An 18,468-nucleotide genomic window follows, 5' to 3' on the forward strand; every position below is an offset into this window, starting at 1 on the left:
TCCTAGTAGGACTTGTACTTCTCCATGCAGAGTCCTCCTAGGATTCATTCTCCTAGGGATAATGCTTATCCTTTTGCACCCTCCCCCACTGCTTAAACCAAGTGGGATGGTTTTTTATATGACCGAACTTCCACATGACCGAAGTAAAATTGGCTATACCGAGCCACAGAGGGCCGAACTATACTTAGCTCGGTCTGCTCCTCCAATTGATTACTTCGGCTGCCCTGTTTGACCTTGATGTGCTTAGTTCAAACTTCCAAGTAGCAAGTTCTGACCGTCCCAACCGCTGTATGTCACGACCGGACTAATTCTGAAACCGGTCTTCCCAGAACATACTGCGGCCGGACTAACTCTGAGACCGGCCTAACTCCGAGTTGTCTCCGGACCGGAGTGGCTTTACTCTTCCTTGGACCGGAGTAATCTCACCTCCTCGGGCCGAAGTAACTTTGTCTCCTTAAGGCCGGAGTAACCTTGCCCCTAGGCCGAAGTAGCCATTACGGCCTTTTTACTTAGTCCTTCGCGTTTTGGGCCTCGAAGCCAAACTCGGAGCTCGGCCCAATTTTTCCCAAAAATTACCCTCTCAATTTAAATATGATATTTTATCTTATTAATTTATATAACTAATTTTATTTTTTTGTATTTTTAAAATCAAAAATCTAAAAGCAAACGAAGCTGCAAAGGCATGCGTCCCACGCGCACGTGGCGCATGAGACAGGTCAAGCGTCACATGACCCCTCTCACTCGATATTTACAAATTTTGGCGTGAATGCTACTCGGTCAATTTACTTTCATCAGTTTGAGAGAGAAACTTTGCGCATGAACACAGAGAGGGAGAGGTAAACAAAAGATGATATAAGTTCAAAAAAAAAAAAAAAAAAAAAAGATGATGTAACAAAAAAGAAAAAAATAAAATAAAACAGTTCCTCAATTGATTCAAATGGGTTGGTCCGATGCCAATGGAGCTCAAGTTTGGAATTTCTACTTTGCGTAGCCCTTCTCAGGTATGTGCCCCTCTTTTTAGGGTTCTTTCTCTGCGTTTGATTTTCTACTGCTACCAAGATTGATTTGTACAGTGTGTTTTGTGGGGTTGTTTTTGCGCATCAAAATCTTAATCTATTAATTGTTGGTATTACAGAATTGCATGAATAATCTTTATGATCAGTTATGTTGATTGCTTAGTGAACCACTGATCAAGTGTTTGGCACCTTAGTGGTCTTTACAGATGGCAATGGGGGTTAATGGGGGTGGATATTAATTTTCCATCTCCATTCTCTTATAATTATTTTTCCCCATTCCCCATTCCTCATTCCCCATGGGTACTACCCTCCCCATCTCCTAATGGGTTTGGATATTCCCCAACCCAACTTGACCCCCCTTTTTTTTAAGATTCACAATTAAAGAATCTTTCTTTTTTTTTTTTAATTTTTTTTAAGGTTCACAACTTTTTCTTCTTTTTTTTTTTTTAAGGTTCACAACCATTTTTTTTTTAAGATTCACAACGAAAGTTAAATATACATTCAATCTTATTTTATTTTACTTGGCTCAACAACAAAATCAAATACACATTAATTAACATTGTCACATTATTCTTGTCAAATTTTATATATATCTAGAAATTTTAAAATTTATTTCAAAAAATTCAATCTTAACCAAAGCTAAATATACATTCATTTTTTTTTTAAAGATTCACAACCAAAGCTAAATATACATTCAATCTTATTTTATTTTATTTGGCTCAACAACAAAATCAAATGCACATTAATTAACATTGTCACATTATTCTTGTCGAATTTTATGTATATCTAGAATTTTTTAAATTTATTTAGAAAAATTTTATTCCTACAAAAAAATTCAATTTTCTTTTTAATTTTTTTTTAATTTTATGTATCTCCTTCTTCTCTCTATTAATTGATCTTCGATAATCTGAAGGTGAGTTATTGCTCTCGTTTCCATCTTTTTCTTCTTCCTATTTTTTTTTAAATTTTTATTTGCATTTATAAAAGAAATTTTCTTATTTCAATATCTCCTGCAATTGTTTTATTAGATTTCTCTCTGATTTGATGGTAACCTTAGGTTAAATTTTCCAATTTTCATCTTAACTAGCGATCACCTTAATTGAAATTCTGTACATTTTTGTCTTCAATTTCCATGTTTAGTTGTGATTCGTTGCGCATTATTGATCGACAGTCACAATCTTGTCACCGCCAGATTGTCGTCATCGCAAATAGCTGTTGCTGTAGTGAGAGGATAAGAGACAGTGAGAATTAGAACTCTAATTGTCAACAGAGTAGGGATGGCGATGGATAACCTACCATGTGGGTATCCATGGAGATCCAACCCAAATACTTGGGTTTCCTCTTTTTTCTTGTCCGTTGGGTAGGGTAAGTGATATTCTTTAAATCCCAACTGGGGATAGATACCCACCAATTTCCTTATATTTTTTTTAGGTACATTGAAAAATAATTTCTCCATATGTTTTCACTAATCTGTTGACAATTAGAATTCTAATTCTCACTCTCTCTCATCCCACTACAAGAAAACACACCTTTGGCGACTAAATTTTTAGTCGCCAAAAGTCCTTTTTTAGTCGCCAAAAATCGAATTTTCACTTTCCCCGACTAAATATTTTAGTCACTGGTTTTGTCGCGAATACACGGTTGCCAATACCTTTGGCGACTAAAAAAGTGTTAGTCGGCAATATACATGTCTTCAGTGACTAAAAAATTTGTCGCCAATAGTCAATTCCATTTTTGGAAATTATACATTTAGTGACTAAAGTTTTAGTCGCCCATAGTAATTTTTTATTTATTTATACATTTGCCGACTATTTTTTTCGTCGCCAATAGTCAATCTTTTGGCGACCACAGAGTTTAGTCGCCAAAAGCATATTTGAAAAAAAAAAAAAATTACCCTCTATGCCTGAGACCTCCAAGTTCCAAAGCTTTACAACACACTCCCCCCCACTATGCTACTAAACCATCACATGAATGTAATTGCAACATATATTATTTATATATTACTTTGACCGGTATTAATACAAAACTATATATATATATATATATTCAATATAATTTATGTAAAAAATAAATTATTTACTAAAAAAAATTTAGATCACTTTTGGCGACTAAATTCATTATTTAGTAGCCAATTCTATAATTTTGGGCTACTAATTAATTTTTCGTTGCTAAAGAAATATGTTCCGGCTAAAAACTACCCCTTTTGGTGACTAAACCTATTTTTAGTCGCCAAAAAGTCCCCTTTTGGCTACTAAAGTGAATTTTAGTCGCCAATTGACAGTTTTTAGCTACTAATTTTTTTTTAGTAGCCAAAAAGCTTGACTTTCAATGACCAAACTGTTTTTAGTCGGCAAAACAGATAGAATTGGTGACCAAACTGTTTTTAGTCGCCAAAAACCTTAACCTTTGGCTACTAAAATTTTTTTAGTCGCTAAAACCCCTATATTCGGCGACTAAACTGACTTTTAGTCGCTATAATCCTTATATTTGGCGACTAAAGTCTTTAGTCGGCAAAAGTGACCAATTTTGGTGACTAATTCCATTTTAGTCGCCAATTCTACTACTTTCAGCGACGAAAAATCCAGTTTTAGTCGCCAAATTTGCTTTTTGTTGTAGTGTCCTCTCACTACAGCAACGACGATTTGCGATGACGACAATCTAGCGGTGACAAGATTGTGACTATCGATCAAAAACGCGCAATTAATCATAACCAAATCATGGAAATTGAAGACAAAAATGTACAAAATTTTAATTAAGGTGATCGCTAGTTAAGATGAAAATTGGAAAATTCAATCTAAGGTTACCATCAAATCAGAGAGAAATCCAATAAAACAATTGCAAGAGATATTGAAACAAGAAAATTTATTCTATAAATGCAAATAAATTTTTTTTTTTAAAAAAGAAGAAGAAGAAGAAGAAGAAGAAGAAGATGGAAACGAGAGCAATAACTTACCTTCAGATTATTGAAGATCCATTAATAGAGAGGAGAAGGAGATACATAAAATTTAAAAAATTTAAAAAGAAGATGGAATTTTTTTGTAGGAATGGAATTTTTCTAAATAAATTTAAAAAATTCTAGATATACATAAAATAATGTGACAATGCTAATTAATGTGTATTTGATTTTGTTGTTGAGCCAAATAAAATAAAATAAGATTGAATGTATATTTAGCTTTGGTTGTGAATCTTTAAAAAAAAAATGGTTGTGAACCTTAAAAAAAAACAAAATTTAAAAAAAAAAGAAGAAAAGAAAAAAAATATTGAATGTATATTTAGCTTTGGTTGTGAATTTTTTTTAAAAAAATGGTTGTGAACCTTAAAAAAAACAAAATTTTTTAAAAAAAAAGAAAAGAAAAGAGATTGAATGTATATTTAGCTTTGGTTGTGAATCTTAAATAAAATTAAAAAAAAAAAAAACATGTGGGGAAATTAGTGGGTATCCATCCCCGACCCATCCTTTGTGGAGATTTAAAGAATATCACTTATCCTACCCGACGGATAAGAAAAAAGGGGAAAACCCATATATTTGGGTTAGGTCTCCATGGATACCCACAGGGTAGGTTATCTATTGCCATCCCTAGTGGTCTTGACCGTTTGGTCAACTTGGCTTTCTGACACTAGTTTCTAGTGCGAGAATCACTTTGTTGTTACGTTTGGGCTTGTTTGGTTGGAACTGGATGAATGGTAGCTTGTTCTAAACTTTAGAATCACTTTGTTGTTATGTTTGGGCTTGTTTGGTTATTGGAACTGGATGGATGGTAGTTTGTTCTAAACTTTGACCTGTGAAGGGTATACTTTTATACAGAAATCTATCCAAAAGTCCGGTTGTTACTGACCCTAGTTTTGAGATTAAGTTCCAATTATAAGTCCCTTTTAAACTAATCCAAACAAAGTCCATGGCTTATGAATTTATCATTGCTCTAGCACGTACACTATCCAAACATGTTTTCACAAAAAGTTCACAAAAAAGTTTTCAAATTTTTTTTTTGGGCGAGAATCAAATACAAGAAATGAAAACAATTCCAACTAACGGTATCATTTGGTAACGTTGTAGTTTACTATTTTGGGTTTGTAGAAAACATTGAAAATGTTTTTGTTTATTTTTGGGGAAAATGGAAACAAAAAACATGTTTGGTACACACCTAAGAAGCATGAATACTTTTATGGAGGAGGTGTGTTGTGTTGGACACTCGTGTCAAACACCGACATTTTTTGGACACTCCTAAAAGTCCAAGACTTCTAGACTTCTTAAAAGTGTACTTATACATTCATATTAATAATTTGAAAGCTTTACATACATGTTTTAGATACTTTGGTGACACTTTTTGAACCCTCTAAAAACGACATGTGTGATGAATCTTTTTATGTTTTGCATTCTTCAAAATACAAATTTTACTCAAAATATATTTTGTAACATTTATAAGACGAAGTGTCCCAAAGATATCTTACAAAAAAAAAAATGATAATTAGAAAAATTGACATACCATATGGAATGTTTGACACACGTGTCCTAGGCGTGTTGGTGTCTTGTACATGTCCGACACAGACACAACATCCATTTGAAGCGTTGGTACTTCATACTGACCTGTTTATGAAATGAGTGGTGAAATAAGAAAAAGATATGATAGGAAAGAAAGTGAAATAACATGAATTGAGGATAAGCCAAGAGAATTTATGAAAACAATGTGCTTGTCTGGTGCAACAAAAATCAATTACTCCTTTAGTAACTAGTAGCAATTTAATTCAAGCTAACGATACTTACTACACATACAAGCAAGGCCAAAGTTCAAATGGCATGGAAGCTTACAATTTACATAAGAAATGAAATCTCTGATGATCCTGATCCATAACCATGACACTGTATAAAGCTCGGGAAAAATCAACAGAGACATTTTGGTCCCTGAATCCTAACTTGCCTGTTCTATCTTGCTGCTGATATTTATGGTTTATCGTATTTAATATGAACAAATTTTGTTTCTTTGAACAATGCATCGACTCAACTAGTTTAAACTTGTACTAAGGCCTCGTTTGTCAACTATACATTTTAGTTAAAAAGTCAAAAAGTTAGTATAAGTTGTCTGTCACGACTTGAACCCGCCCCTATGTGTTAAGGCCATAACCGGCCAGTAATCACGAGATTATCTACGACCTCAAACCAAATAAGACAAGACTCATCAGAGTAAAAGGGGCCAAACAGAAGCAAATTTAAAACTTTGTCCATAGAACCGTGCTTATATGCACACCATAACATTCCATGCGTACATATGTTAATAACTCACGACAGAAAGTGTAATGACATAAGATTCTATACAGACAGGATCATCCAAACTAAGTAAACTCATGAAAACTATATATAGACGTATTCAAAACTTCGCCAACCTGACAAAATGTAAATACATAACAAAAGGGCGAAGACGGGTCTCGTGCGTGAGACACAAGGGCTGACTCTCTCAAAACCTTAGTTGTTCCATACAGACTTCACTGAGACTGTGTCTGGACTTCTCTTGGCTCACCTACAAACACATGAATGAGCGTGAGCGAAAGCCCAGTGAATAATATCAAATCAAATACAAAAGTTACATAACAATATAGAACAACATGTTCCAAACGGCCTTGGGCCCAATTCATATTTCTATTTAACAGATATATAACTATACGAAATTCAAATCAAGTGACTGTAGTTCCAAACATTCTGGCTTTTGGCCCATTCAGATTTCCATTCATGTCAAAATGACCTTCGGCCCATTCATTTATGTCAAAATGGCCTTCGGCCCATTCATTTCTGTCAAAATGGCCTTCGGCCCATTCGTTTACGTCAAAACAGCCTTCGCCCATACATTCATGTCAAAACGGCCTTCGGCCCACTCATTCATGTCAAAACGACCTTAGGTCCATTCATATATGTCAAAACGACCTTCGGTCTACTCATTTCTATCAAAACGACCTTCGGTCCATTCATTTTTGCCAAAACAACCTTCGGTCCATTCGTTTACGTCAAAACGGCCTTCGGCCCATACATTCGTGTCAAAATGGCCTTCAGCCCACTCATTCATGTCAAAACGACCTTAGGTCCATTTATTTCTATCAAAACGACCTTAGGTCCATTTGTTCATATCGAAACAACCTTTGGTCCATTCATTCGTTCATGTCAGACTTTTGTCCACAATCCCAATTAGCAACTCATAAAGCTTATAAGGGAATAAACAGTTGGACATTGTTAAGCTTTCAAATATCGATATTACTCACAGTGATCGGCTTGTGGATTTGCCCTGGAGCTTGACCCTACACATTTCATGAACACAAAAGGGTCACTAACAGTTTAATCCGTTCTTTAATTCACATATTCCTCTTTAGGCTTTATTCTTATCTCGTTAACTCATTTACAATGCTCAATGCATGCCCAAGAGTGCTTACAAGTGAAAGAGAACGGAAAACAGAACACAATTTCAGAATTTCAGAAAATAAGGTCCCCGCTCGAGCGTGGACTTCCCCGCTCAAGCGGACCCTTAAGGCTTGCAAAAATACTGGTTACATCAAAATCACGCTTGAGCGTGAACTCTGCCGCTCGAGCGGATGGCCTGTCTACATAGCTCCCCGCTTGAGCGTCAACTTCCCCACTCGAGCGGGCACCATGTCTGCAAAAAGTGTTGGGAGCACGATTTTTCCGCTCGAGCGGCACTTCACCCGCTCGAGCGGACATCAAGAATCTGGGTTTTCCAGATTGAGTTCTTGAGCTCCAATTTGATTTTCAACCAACAAATCATGCATGTTATGGCTCAATTCTCAAATATAAGTATACTAATATGATGTAAATCCCAAATCTCAACCCAATGGAGCTCAATTCACAATTAATTCACATGCATGCCCCAATCTCCCATCAAACTCATTCTAACATAACAAATTCATACATTCAAGCTCATATCTTCATAAATTGTACATGCATGTGATGAATTAGCCACATTCTCAACTTAGACAACACAAATGGTGATCAAAACATGAGTTTCAACCAAAACTCTACTTGAATCATGTATTTCCAGCTTATACATGCTATTTCAACACAATTTCTTACATGCATGCATACGTTAAGCTTTAATTCAACAAAACCAACCCAATTTCATTTCAATCTTACTCTTGATCACCCAATTAGCTTGAACACACAAAATTACAAATTATAATCCAAGAATTACTCACCTAGAAGCTTTGATTCTCACCATCTATAACAATTCTTGGATTATCTTCAAGGTTTCCAAGCTTTAAGCTACAATTTGCACAATTCTCTCCTCTCTCCCTCTCTACAGCCGACTCTCCTCTAATTTGAGTCCCAAATCAGTCAAATGAAGTAAGAAGAGAGAATAGAGGGTGTAGTGCCCTTACCCAACAAAACCCACTATTGGCATTATAATAATAATAAGGTAATGGGGCACTAATTAATCGTTTTGAATCTAATTATTTTGATCCAAATCAATTTCCAATTAAATTTCACCGTAGGTTCTAAAAATTATGCCAATCACAATGGTGTAATCGATTTCGGGTTCGGTGGCCGATAAGGCCTCCAATTTAATTTCCAAAGTAGATTATTCAAACAGATATTCCTACGATAAACAGATAGAACTTCGAAATTACATATATTCACAAAATGGCACATAAAATCATATTAAACACATCATCATACTCATATTAAGGACCAATTAGCATACTACAGAACAGGGGTATTACAATTGTCACATCACTCTCATTTTCTGCATGTCTTTTCGTAAAAAGTCAAAAAGTTACTAAAATAGCCTGTATCCCAAATGAGGCCTAAACTTACTACATGTGGCCTTGCAGTTTTCATGGGCGAATCTCTCCCGGAATCTAATGTTAGCATACCAGAGCTTTGGTGTTGTATCTGGTGACTTGAGCACTTCACTTCTTTATGTTTATAAAAGCACATTCGTAGGGAAGTTGCAGAAATATCAGAATGAGGATGCAATATTTGGTGCATTTTCGTTGATATTTTGGACCCTAACATTAATTCCTTTGCTCAAATATGTGTTCATCGTTTTGACTGCCGATGATAATGGCGAAGGTGTGCTGTGATTGACACTTTTAATAAAATGCTCACTGATAAGGCTTATGTTTGCATATATTTTACTAAAATCTAAATCAATTATTGTCAGGTGGCACATTTGCTCTTTACTCACTGCTTTGTAGGCATGCAAAGCTTAGTTTACTTCCCAATCAACAAGCGGCTGATGAGGAGTTGTCTGCTTATAGATATGGTCCGTCAAGACAAGGTTCAGCATCTTTACCACTGAAGAGATTTCTTGAAAAGCATAAAAAATTGCAAACAACTCTACTTATTGTGGTGTTATTGTGGGCTTGCATGGTCATAGGTGATGGTGTGATTACTCTCGCAATTTTAGGTAACTTAATGCTAAGTTATCTATGTTATCAAGAAGGATTGACTTGAAGTTTGTTACATATTGTTATCATCCATAGCTTAGCTTTCTCTTGTTGAATCCACTAATTTATGTTTCCCAAATTGAATTCCGAATGATCAGTCATTTGGCAATCAAAAAAAAAAAAAAAAAAAAATCGTCCTAAGACCTCAATTCAAATAGAATAGTGGTTAAGTTGGGTATCGCACCACATGGACTAATGGACTAAATTCTATTATCTTGAATGACAATTCCGAAATTAATTCAATTGAGTTGTTTTGAGGATAATTAACCTATAAATTAAAAATAATCTAAATTAATTAAGCAATAAATAGAATGTGTTCTAATGTGGAGAACGTCTTACGATTTCTCATAAAAAGGTTTTATTGTATTAATTTCCCAAAAATTGTTAATTTGGATAGTTACGATGTTTTGTAACTATAGGCCCCGATAACATCAATAAGAAGATTCATGTATTCAAACCATGGGCACGAATCATCTTCGGTCGGTACAAATCATCTATACTAAAACTAGGGTTGTAGCATGATTCTTCTCCCATTAATATGACTTGTCTCACAGTTTCCGTACATATACAGGAAGAACAATTGTATAACCATGCATTCTCAATCACATAAATCAAACACATAAATTTGATGAAAATTTTACTTGAATAAATAGTCCTTGAAAGTTATGCAACTCTTATCCAAATCAAATCAAAATTGAAAATTACAATACAACAATTCTAGTGTCTTACTTAAATTGTTTCTTAAATAAATGAGTGGCATGAAGCGTGCGTTTTGAGGCAATTCCACCCGAGTGGCGCCAGACCTCCACTTGGGCAGATTATGGTAGTGTGCTTTTAGGCTTCAATGAATTACCGCCGATGTAGAGAAATACTTCCGCTCGAGCGGAATAAGGCAGTGGTGAACTCCTTTGTTTTCCACCCAATTTTGCACTTTTCATCTCTAATGCCCGAAGGACCTACACAACATGGAATAAGATTATTAGGCCAAGTAACAGAAGATAAAGGACTAAAAGTGTATCTTGGAGGGCCTCAATGTGCAACATTTCATCTCTAATCATCGAATTTATTATTTGATGCTAATGTGGTTCACAGACAAGAAGCAAAGTAATTGATGTTATCTTTTTACGTTCATATTTTTCTGTTTGTCATTTTTTGTATTTGTGTCTTAAATGTGAGGAAAACTTTAATTGCACTAATCAGCCAACTCACACATGATACATTAATTTTGATTATCATATGATTAAGTTACTCTGACATACTGTAGGCTATACTCCAAAAACGGTTAGTATTTCCCTATTTTTATTTGTATCATTAGATGGTTGTGTCCTCTTGGTTCACCTTGTGACCTATTCTCGTTATGGAAATTGGGGTCCCTATAAATTGTTGAATTGATGGTTGGCAGCACTAACTCCATTCAATAATTTCATTTTTCTAACTGAGTAGTAGAAGTGTTGATCTAAATTTTTTTTTATCATCCTGTATCTTTTGTTAAGTAGCATTTTCCTTTTTTGGATCAGTCTCTATTTAGAGACTTTGATTGTCAAATGGTCCCAGCAATGGTTTGTTGCTCTTAGTTTCTTATTTGGTAACTTTGAAGTATGGAACTTCCCTTGGATCTTGTGAATTTTCTCATGGATTAAAGAGGTCTAATGTTGGGCTCATTTTTTTTTTTTAATTGCAGTTCTGTCATCGGTATCAGGGCTTCAAGATATAGTACATGATTTGAAAAATGGTACCTTGCTTTTCATTTTAGTTTCACTGCTTATGTTTTGAGACAATGTGCTGGCTTTACTTTCCTAATTGTCACTGCTTTCTTTTATGTAGGGGAAGTGCTATTGCTTGCTTGAGTCATATTGGTTGGCCTGTTTGCATTGCAGCATTATGGCATCCATAGGGTAGCTTTTATGTTTGCACCAATTGTGATTATCTAGTTGGTATCAATTTTTGCTATTGGGTTGTACAATACTGGAACCCAAAAATTGTTTAAGCAATTTCTCCACATTATATCATCAAGTTCATTAGTGATACTGGTAAAGATGGATGGATTTTGCTTGGAGGGATCCTTCTCTCCATCACAGGTATATGGGATCTGTGCACTTGTGCCTTGTTCCATGTTTTCAGATATGAGCAGTGTTATGAGTTTGGAAAATTGAAATTTTAGGTAGCATTTGGTTTAGTTTTAGAATTATGATTTGAGTGTGGAGTTGTGTTTTGAGTTTGTGAGTTTTGAAATTATGATTTGAAAAGAGAAAATTTGTTTGGTTATGAGTTTTGAAAAGAGTTTTGAATTGAGTGTTAAATTTTTGAAATGAGTTTTAAAATAAGAAAAGTTATTTGATTTTGAGTTTTGGAAAGAGTTTTCAAAACTTAATTAAAAAACTTATAACTCATAATTAAACACACAACTCAAAACTCTATTGAAAATTCTATTCAAAGCTCATAACCAAACTCTTTTTAAAATTTAATTCAAAAAATAATTATTGAAAAACTAATTTTTTTATTTAAAAAATTAAAAACATTATGAAAATATTACTTTTGATTGTATATTTAGTTGGAATTTTTTTTTAAAAATTGTTTTGTTAATTTTTTTTTTAAAATTTCTATGACAAATTAATTTTTATTTAAATTTTTTTGGGTAATTTTAAATAAATGGCCAAAAAAAAGAAAAGCACTATTCCGGTCAACCAGGTAGATAACCTGGTGGACCAAAATTCAAAAGCTCTCTGCCTTGCCAAACATGTCAAATGAGTTTTGAAATGTGACCTTGGAATCAATTTTTGAAAACTTAAACCAAACAAAGTATTGAAACATAAGGGTGGAATCATGTTTCTAGAGTTAAACCAAACAGAGCCTTAGGTAGTGTTTGGTAGAGTTTTCTAAATATGATTTGAGAATAGGAGTTGTATTTTGAGTTTGTGAGTTTTGGAATTATGATTTGAGTGTGGAAAATTTGTTTGGTGAATGAGTTTTGAAAAGAGTTTTGAATTGAGCGGGGAATTTTTGATGTGACATATGACATTTGATACAAAAACTTATAACTCATAACTAAACACATAACTTAAAATTCTATTCAAAGCTTATAAAAAATTTTAAAAAATTCGAAAAATATTTTTATTGAATATATAAAAATTAACATGTGTCAATTGCAAAAAAAATATATATATATACTGTTTCGGTCAACCGGCTGGACGACCGGTTAGCCTAAATTTTCCCACTTTAGACAAAGTTTTCAAAATTAAATGTGGAATTAACTTTTGAAAACCATAAACAAACGTCAAACACAAATAAAAAGGTGGAAATATATTTAGAAAATACAACCAAACACAGCCTTAGTTTTTCTTTTTTCTCTTTCTCTCATTTCATGAATCTAGACACTGGTTATTATTTGTTCAATGTATACAATATTTTACTTCATGACCTAAGAATATTGAATCTTTTCTTGAAACATGCCACCTTAATCACTGAGCTTTTGTGGGGTCTCATCAGGTACTGAAGCTATGTTTGCAGATCTGGGGCATTTCACTGCGTTGTCAATAAGGGTAAGTCCTTTTTTTTAAGGTACATGGTAAGTCTTTATCTAACCTATATTCTGGCAAGTGGCAATAGGAATTACTGAGGTCAGATGTTGATAATAAAATGGGTTATTAGTGTAGTTGTACTCTGATGCTCAGTTGAGAACCCATCATATTTTGTCATTCATGTTAGATCTTTATGCTAACTTTTGAGCTAGTTTGTTCAATCTTGCATTGTGTGTGAGGTAGAAACTAAAATTTGAACCACCATTGGTCCCAGCTATTGTGGTTTGCAGCCTTGTGTGTCTTAGTGTTCAAGCCTGGCATGTGTGTAGATATGCTAATCACTTCACCCAGTCTCTCCTTTATTTATTGTTTTGCATTACATGAGGTGCCTGTGCATATCTCTGATCTCTTCATGTCAGTTGCACACATGGCAGATGACATGTTGTGTATATGTTGAATTAAAGATTTACATGTGGCTTCACATATCTATCGTTTATGAAGACATGTTTGAGTGATTTACTTAGAAAAGAAGACTTATCCCCACCAAGGAATCTATGCCATGCAGCGCATGATGTACCGCAGTGATTTAAACAGTGCCTAAAATGACTCATTTAACTATAGCTCACCGCGGTGTTTACACAGCAGGATCTCACCACCCGCAGAAGGGTTTGCTGTGCTCCTCTCCCAATACCTAAGTCAAAGAGGCAGGACTATGGTATTTTGAGTTTTTCAGCATAGTGTTGTAGGACTCTGGGATTGACTGGTTTTCTGGCTAGAGACAAAGTTATCACTTGGCATGTCATCCTGCAGGGGGACATTGCCTTTGGTAAATTCATTTGAGGGAGAGACCAGTTTTCTGGCTAGAGACAAAGTTATCACTTGGCATGTCATCCTGCAAGGGGACATTGCCTTTGGGAAATTCATTTGAGAGAGAGACCACACCATAGAGTTTCTTGTACAACTGCTTGGGGATCAAGGTAAAACCCAAGGGATTGATACGCTCTGACACATGTGCTAACATATGCTAACAAAATTCCAAAATATATGGGGAATTCGTCATTGTGGATCATGTGACCCTCCTATAAACAGATTAGACCTTTTCATTTGGCCTATTTTCTCACTTTGACCCTTTGTTTTTCAAATTGCAACACTTGTATCCCTATGACACGTATCAAAGTGAAACTATTAGTTTTCCAGATATATATATATATATATATATATATTCACTTAGGCATTTATATTCAAAATTTTAAATATTTTTTCTCATGAAATTAAAATGTTAAAATGGTTTTTATTGTAGACTTCTTTTTTCTTTTCTTTTATTTGGATGCTTTAACTTGGTGAGAAAATAATTTATCCAAACAAAATTTAATTTTCTGCATGTAATGTTATCTTTGACAAAAAAATTAAGGGTAAATTACACTAACCATCTCGGAGATTTAGTAATAAAATATAGCAAGTCTCACAAGTTTGACATAATTACACTAACCTCCCTCGTAATAAGGCTAAAATGACCTAAAAAAATACAGATGGTGTGTAGACAAAGGGATAATCATTGATAAGATATATATTTTAATGTAAAAAAGATGACAACATCATTTTTCTATCAATTCGGCTAACAAATGATTGATGGAAAGAGTGCAAAGTGTTTTGTGAATTAAAATCCTAAGGGAACATGATGCAACGAGAAACGCAAAATAGATAAAGGTAATGATCTTAGAGAGCATTGATTCAAGGATGAATACCGGAAGCATGATTCTTCTCTAGACTTGTTCATTCACGAAGAAAACCAAGAATAAAAGTCAATAGTGGTTGATTCTCAAAGAATACCCAAGTTTGGAAATAAGACTATAAACTCAAAATTGTATTAATTCTCAAAATTCCCCCCCCCCAAAAGATTGACAACACTTATTTATAATAAAATAAATCTAATTCTTATAGAACAAGAAACTAATAAAATAGGAAAACTAATTAAATCAACACAATTTAAGAAATGCAAACATTCTTAGATTCTATACTAAACTAGAAGATTCCTAATAAAATACTAACACCAAAATAAATAAAATAAAATAATTTGAAACTCTAAAATCTTGTCTACATCATTCTCCCCCACTTGAGAAAACTTGTCCTTGAGGTTTCATTGTTTGAAACAATTTGATATGTCTACACTTGTCCACAACCACTTTGTATTTAAGATTAATTTTCTCAAATCTAAATTTTGAAGAATTGTCTTCCAAAGTTAAATGATCACCAAAATGATTCCATAATTCTTAGTGATTATCTGTTGGTTTATTCCGACCCACAATTGGATCTAGAATAATTTTTTATGTGAATGGCCATGCAATTGTATCCTCTTGTTCAAGGACTTGGTTCACGTGATCTGTATCCTTCTTGGATGCATGATCCTTCCTTAGTCTTTGTCTTTGGAACCTCAACACGTTGAGATCATCATCAATTGCCTCTTCTTCCACAGGAACCTTTTGAGCACTGTTACAACCTTTAGGTATGGTGTAGGAACAATCGTAAGCTTTGATACCACTTGATGTAGTGGCAAACACAAAATAGATAAGGTAAGGTAACAATCTTAGAGACCTCCAATTCAAGAATGAATACCAGATGCAAGATCCTTCTATAGACTTGTTGAATCACGAAGAATATCGAGAATAAGGGCTTAATAGCGGTTGATTCTTAAAGAATACCCAAGGTTAGAAAGAAGAGTATAAACTTGGATTTGTATTAACTCTCAAAATTGTTTTTCCATAAGGCTTACAACCCCTATTTATAATAAACCCAATTCTTCTAGAACAAGAAACTAATAAAAGAGGAAACTAGTTAAATCTACACAATTTAAGAAACATAATAATTAAAAAAGTTCTAATACCAAAATAAATAAAATAAAATGTAAAAATTCTAGAATCTCATCTATATCAGAATACAGTGTAATTATGCCAAACTTGTGAGGATCAATGTAATTTTTTCAATCCTCAAGGGAGGTTAGTGCAATTTACCCAAATATTATTGGTTTCACTTTAGTTGGTACCATAGGGGTTGTAACTGTCACATTTTAAAATATAGGTTCACATGATTTATTGTGTGTCATAGTGTGCATCCCTATTTATTATGTGCATGTGTTAATGTGAACATTCTTCTTGTTTGTGCAGCTCGTGTTTGCATTTGTTGTATATCCCTGTTTGGTTGTACAATACATGGGCTAGGCTGCTTTCCTATCTAGAAATATCTCATCCATTCCTAAAAGCTTCTATGACTCAATACCTGGTTTTTGCATTTTCACTTGACTTGGAATTGTTTCATGCATTTTGTTCTTGAAGCCAAATTTAGTCTTAATCTACTTTTAACTGTTGGTTGTCTTGTAGATGTTGTATTTTGGTCTGTCTTCATTATTGCCAAGTTAGGCTATCATCACTGAAACATTCTCCATTGTCAAGCAATGCCATGCCATTGGGTGCTTTCCACGAGTCAAGGTTATGTACACCTCAAAACATATTCACGGGCAGATATATATACCAGAAATAAACTAGATCCTCATGATCATTACGCTTGCTATACATATTGGGTTCCACGATACAACTTTAATTGGAAATGCTTATGGTAAGTTGATTGATTTTGGGAATTGCATGATCTCGTTCTCTCAAATCTTTGAGCATTGTATTGAGCTTGTGTGTTTGCTTGTACTGCTTATTTACAACTCCAAAACTTGCTTTCCAAGTGTTGTTTGGTGGATTGAAGAGGAGTGATTTATTTACCAACTATTATTTTTATACTCCTATTCTAAACATATGAGATTTGTGCACACACCTAAAACATAGGAAGTAAGCATGGGTATAGACACAAGCATGTGTCGCAAATATGACTAGGGGCAGAACTATGATTATTTCATGGGGGCACGTTGGAAGAAATCCATGTATATCCCACATATGTAGTATATGATATCTAAAATAAATAAATAAATCTATATAGTGGCCTTCCCATAGCATTGGAAATGCTACACATATCAACATATTGTACATTGCGCTCCAAAAATGACCACCTTTATTCATTCTACCAATTAAAAAAGTTGACCATCAGTTTTTGTAATATTTTTTTTGATAATCCCTTTCAAGTTAGTTTTTTTAATATAAGAGCATCTCCAACGATCATAGTGAAAAAAACTTTCCATAATTAGCTTTTTTAAAAATTTATTTATTTTAGATATTCACTTTTTCAATTCACATACTAACAATACTCTCCACTTAAACTATCTTTCATTAAAATATTTGTTCTTTCTTTTTTGGATAAAATTGTAAATAGCTTGATCATCAATGACACATTGGGAATAAAGTAATAAAAAATGAATAGCCCTAAAATAGTACCTCGTCGAAGGAAGCTGGCAACTGTAGCTTTCATCAAATTGTTGGAGCATTTAACGAGACTGTTGGAGGTCTTTTTTGTTGTTTTGGCTTGCTATTTTGATTTAAAATGCAAGGCTCTAGGAGATGCTCTAATATGGTAGGTGTTGGAGAAAAAAGGCATGACCAAAAGGTATATTGATAGGATAAAAGACATGTATAATGGACTTGTGATTACGATTAAAACACATGCAAGAGAAACTAGTGAATTTCCAATTACTATAAGATTGCATCAAGGGTCAATTGAAGTCCTTACCTCCTATTTTCTTTAGTCAATTAACTAAACACATTCATGATGATGTCCCATGGCATATGTTGTTCTCAGATGATATTGTTAAACCCAACCAAACAAAGTCTTAAGTCCCATTAAATGGGATCACCTATATTAATCCTTCTTCTCCACTTGAAAGGGTTTGATCTTAGTAGAATAGGTCAAGATGTCATCAGTGCCTTAAATTGTATACATGAAATTTCAAGGATATATTTTTTTTGGTTGCAACACATGGACTCATATTGCCCATTTGGTTTAGAAAAAACCAAAAAAAAAAAAAAAAAAAAAAAATTGCATCAGCCCAAAATTACACCAATCCAAACCAACTCGTGTGGTTTGAGAAGGTGAGGGGTTGAGTTTGGTAGGTTAGATTATAAGAATTGGTTGCTTGGCTTGCAGTTTAAAATTTGTCAATCTGCTTATCTATATATATATATATATATATGCAAAATTATCTTGTACTTAACCATTTACAATCTTTTCCTAACCCTAATTAATTGTATAAAAAGGGAGTAAAGTGAAATTTGTCTGAGAAAAAGTGAATCTTATAAACAAACATTGATTTTCCTAACATAAAAGTTAAGGTAAATAACAAATAGACTCCTTGTGGTTTGTTTAAAATATGAATTGCTTTATATAGTTTGAAAAATTACAAATATCTCTGCCATAATTTTTTGTTTAACAAAATTAACTGAAAAAAATAAAATTTTAATTGTTTTCTTATATAATTAAATTATCTTAATTATTAATTGAAATATATTAACCGGGGAAAAAAAATTGCCAAATTTGTCTACAACAATCAAGACTATCCT

At 33.7% G+C, this 18,468-nt stretch overlaps 1 pseudogene across 1 annotated transcript; it reads left to right on the forward strand.

Moving 5' to 3' along the window:
* Positions 1-890: 890 nt before the first annotated feature.
* On the forward strand, positions 891-16,653 carry LOC114312504 (potassium transporter 4-like; annotated as a pseudogene). Its single transcript, XR_014334869.1, has 7 exons — positions 891-1,001; positions 8,844-9,084; positions 9,176-9,421; positions 11,143-11,193; positions 11,286-11,539; positions 12,948-13,000; positions 16,354-16,653. The product of XR_014334869.1 is annotated as a potassium transporter 4-like (transcript).
* Positions 16,654-18,468: the final 1,815 nt, after the last annotated feature.

The sequence above is a fragment of the Camellia sinensis genome, chromosome 7 (assembly GCF_055761805.1).
Source record: "Camellia sinensis isolate YWXY chromosome 7, ASM5576180v1, whole genome shotgun sequence".
NCBI classification, from domain to species: Eukaryota; Viridiplantae; Streptophyta; class Magnoliopsida; order Ericales; family Theaceae; genus Camellia; species Camellia sinensis.